Source organism: Vigna angularis, chromosome 8 (assembly GCF_016808095.1).
Source record: "Vigna angularis cultivar LongXiaoDou No.4 chromosome 8, ASM1680809v1, whole genome shotgun sequence".
Taxonomy (NCBI): Eukaryota; Viridiplantae; Streptophyta; class Magnoliopsida; order Fabales; family Fabaceae; genus Vigna; species Vigna angularis.
In genome coordinates, this window is record NC_068977.1 from 11,877,187 (window position 1) to 11,882,016 (window position 4,830).

General features: G+C 31.6%; 1 pseudogene; it reads left to right on the forward strand.

Moving 5' to 3' along the window:
- Positions 1-936: 936 nt before the first annotated feature.
- On the forward strand, positions 937-3,121 carry LOC108344426 (probable arabinosyltransferase ARAD1; annotated as a pseudogene).
- The last annotated feature ends 1,709 nt before the right edge of the window (positions 3,122-4,830 follow it).

Sequence of the window (4,830 nt, forward strand, 5' to 3'; positions counted from 1 at the left end):
AATTTTTTTAGAAAATAATCTTTTAAAAAACATTCAATTTCGTAAGTCTAAATAAAAATATATGAAATCAAATTTTAACAATTATTCAATGATAATATTTGTTTCTTACTAATTTTATTTTGATTACTTGATTTTAAAAGATACTTAAATAAAATTCATTTATAATTATTAGCAATGATATATATACGCATACCATGGTATTCGTGTCCATCCCTTTAATATTCATACCTATTATCTATTTTAATTATGAGAATTTTTTTTCCATCCTACAAATACTAAAATTATGTAGAGTTCAAACTCACAACAAATCCACATGAGATGCATAATTTCATAATATCATTCAATCATATAGAATAAGATTTTTTACTAGTAAATTGAAGAAGAAAACTAAAATTATGTAGAGTTTCACCATTTATATTACTAAAAAAATAAATGAGATACATAAAATAGTATAGTTCACATCTTACAAGCCCGTTTCCACCGTTAGACCCTATTCATGCGCTCTCTTCTTCCATTCATTTCTTAGTCTACACATAATGACATAATAACCACAACTACGACAATGCACTAACATCTTTCCCTTTTCTGTTCTTCTTGTTATTGTTGTGAGTCAATATTTGCAACACTTATAGTGAGATGTTAAGATTGGTGGATCTCCTTGTTTCTCATTTTCAATTGGGTTTCAAATAACTGGCACAATGTTTATCTATGCATATAGTAAACTTTCATCATGTTTATGGTTGATAATTTCAATGAATGGTGAATTGTGCTATTAATGTGATCTTTTAAAACTATTCACTTGTCGAGGTTCATATTGAATTGATGTGTACGATCATCCTTCTTTGCCTTTGTTGTGTTTGTGCAGTTAACAATTCTTATGATTGTGTTAAATAGAGGAGGGTAGAGCGGTGTGAAGTGTTGAAATAGTGGTGAATAATGATTGAGAGAAATGGGCCTCCTTCGATCAAGGTTGGTTTTAGAAAGTCATTGTTTTGCTTCTTTACAATGACATCGCTCCTATTCGTCTTGTCGTGGTTCTTTGTTATGCAATCTACGTATCATCCTAATCCCATGGAGTACAATCTGATACCCAATTCAAAGCCTTTATCTGCATCAGATGGTTCAAAGTATCAAATGACGAAGCAAAATGTTGAATCATCATTTGGGAACAGAAAACTAGTGAAACATGATGGAGGAAAATGCCACCAAAATGATGAACTTGTTATCAAGGTTTACATGTATGATTTACCACGAGAGTTCCATTTTGGACTCTTAGATTGGAAACCAAATGGGAATAGTGTTTGGCCTGATGTTAGGAATAATATACCTGGTTACCCTGGGGGCTTGAATTTGCAACATAGTATCGAGTTTTGGCTTACATTGGATATTCTTGCATCAGAATTCCCTCAAGCTCCTAAGGCTAGGACTGTAATCAGAGTTCAAAACTCCAGTGAAGCTGATATTATATATGTACCATTCTTTTCATCTTTGAGCTATAATCGCTACTCCAAAGGTAAGAAGAATGAAAAGAAAAATGGGAACAAGATACTGTAGGAAAAGTTAGTGAAACATTTGACAACTCAAGAGCAATGGAAAAGATCAGGAGGAAAGGACCATTTGATTTTAGCACACCATCCCAACAGTATGTTAGAAGCAAGAATGAAGTTGTGGCCTGCTACATTCATTCTTTCAGACTTTGGGAGATATCCTCCAAAAGTAGCCAATGTTGAAAAGGATGTGATAGCACCTTATAAACATTTAATCCCTTCCTATTTAAATGACAAGTCCACGTTTGATAGTCGTTCAACATTATTGTACTTCCAAGGAGCAATATATAGAAAAGATGTATGGCCTTCTTGCTCTTTAATATATTAGTTGCTCTGGCCTTTTTTTGCTTTTCAGAGAAGATAGTTTTGCATTGACATCAATAATTCATGTAAGTTAGAAAACACTTTGTTTTTTAATTATGGCTAAACAATGTTCAAGGGGGATAATGGAATCCCTCTTTTGTAAATAGAAAATCAATGTAATTTAGGAGGCAGAAAATGGAAGAAGCTAATGTTTTAAAGATGGTATTTTGTTTGAGGCAACAATTGACACACTAATATACACTAATTTTAATGTTATAAAATATATTTAATTTTTTAATATATTAACATCGATGTATTTTGAAGGCTAAGTAGAAGGACAATAGCAAAACAATAAGCTACAAATTTGGACTTGTTGACACAAGCTACTGTGCATTATGCTTGAATTCAAGAAAATGTTGATGATTTTCATGCTTGTTTCGCACCTAGACTTGTTTGTCTTGAGATTTGACCCTTCCCCCATTATCCTCAAAGTGAGAAAAGGGATCAGTATCTCCTAATATAATAAAAATATACAGAATCTCATGCAGATAGAGTTCCTTATATGGAATGAACATCACTTTTATAACCATGTCTGATAAAAGAAGATCAACATTTTGCTAATTCACCATTATTTCCTTGTCTTGCTATTGCATTATAAGTATATTATGCTTCGAGATTAATTCTGGCTATCTTGAATATCTTCTCCTTATGATCAGGGAGGTTTAGCACGACAAGAGTTATTCTATCTTCTGAAAAATGAAAAGGATGTGCATTTTTCCTTTGGGAGTATTCAGAAAGATGGAATTAAGAAAGCAACAGAAGGGATACGTGCTTCCAAGTTCTGCCTTAACATAGCTGGTGACACCCCTTCATCAAACCGTTTGTTTGATGCCATTGCAAGTCACTGTGTCCCTGTCATCATCAGTGATGCAATTGAGCTGCCATATGAAGACGTGATTGACTACTCTGAGTTCTGCATATTTGTCCGTACTGTTGATGCCATCAAAGAAAATTTTCTTATAAACTTCATCCGGGGTATTAGCAGAGAAGAGTGGACCCGAATGTGGAACATGTTGAAAGAGATTGAACATTTCTTTGAATTTCACTTCCCTTCTAAGGAAAATGATGCTATCCAAATGATTTGGCAGGCCGTGGCACGCAAGCTTCCTGCCATCAGATTAAAGCTAAATCGTCATGGAAGGTTTTCTAGGTCCCCTCCAAGTACAGAAAAAGGACTTAGGTCAATACCATCACCAAGGAACTTTTGGTGAAGAAATTAATATTGAACAGGATATGAAAAATGTGGTAGTTATACCTAGGTTTATAACATTTTTTTTATTCTTATATTTATAGCAAACGATGTAATGCTTTTCCTTTATTTACTTAATTTTGACTTAATGTGTTTGTTCTATATTTTTTTTAAAATATTTAATAATGTCCCTTATATATTTTTTTAAAATAAAATATGTTAAGACAAGATAGTTTAGAAAAACTAAATTATTTAACAATTCAAGTTTTGAAATTTAATGAATAACATTAAAAATGAAATATCATTTAAAAAAATGTCTAAAAGATTACTGAAACAAGATCATCTAATGTAATAAGACCGTCTAAAAAAACTTGTTTTAAAAATTAACCTACAAAGTTGATCTAATGTAATAAGACTGTCTAACCACACTAGTTTTAAAAATTAACTTACAACATTAAACGAAATGTGTGGATCAAATAAATCTACTGTCTATTAAAAACTTTTAAAGAAAACATTGTTTTCTCTCTGTATTGTTTCAAGAAATAACGCCTTGAATTTATTACTTTCAAGTAGATCGTTTAAAGGAACATTTTCATAAACAACTTTGAACATGCATCGTTTAAACAAAATATATTATCTAAGTAAATGTTTTCAGAAAACAACGTTTGTTTGGACAAAGTCGCTAAATGATGTTACATATATATATAAACGAGTTTACTAGAACAAGTGTTTAATGAAACAATTTTGTAAACACGCTATGACTAAAACCTAGTACAAAACAGACTTTTTAAGTCTGTTATTTTGGGCCTTTTAAGTCTGTTTTATGACAGACTTAGATTCGGCATACGTAAATTTTAAGTCTGTTGTTGACTATCTAAACACACTTTCTTCTAAACAATGTACACCTTGTAAACAATCTAATGCTCAACAATACCTTTTATACTCTGGAAGATAAACGATGTTCTGTAATCCAATGATGATCCATTCTAAACGGTATCTTTTCATGAACAGACATCTAAACAAGCTTTTTCATAAACAATGCTTTCATAAGCTTTATATCTAAACGATGTTCCTTAAATGGTGCAAACTAAAATGATACTCGTTATGCTCTGAACCTCAACGATGGTTTTAGGTAAACGATATATTCTCAATATCATAAGCTTAAACGATGTATCCTTAAATGAGTTGACAAAAGCTAAGGTGTTTTAAACAAGTGGTATGACTTATCATTCATCGATATTGAAAATAATAAATACTATACAAAAAGGCTATCTTTGGGTGCATGCTCTAATCTCTTTTCTTGTGCAGATCCTACAGGTACAAGCCTCTATTACTCTTTTGTACAAGCCAGATAAAGACATTAAGAGATAGAAAAACATTCAAAGAATGTTTCCATAATTCTTTCTACAATGAAGATATCATACAAGCCTTTTTTGTCAAAGCTCCGCAAAAGTACAAAAAGTAATGCAACGTAGGGTTTGACAACCTACTTGAAAAGGCTATGATGTCTACAAGAAAGTCAAAGTTATGTGTCTAACAGATCTTTCTTTCTAATGCCTACAAATAGAAGACCGCTTAAAGAGAAAACAAGAAGAATTTGCTAATATAACATTGTTACTTTGTCATATTATCTTGTATTGAAAATTATCCTCTTGTTGAGAGTTACCAATTTGTATCTTGTAGAAAAACCCTTTGTGGTTGAATTGTAAATTCTGAAGAAAATTCAAACAC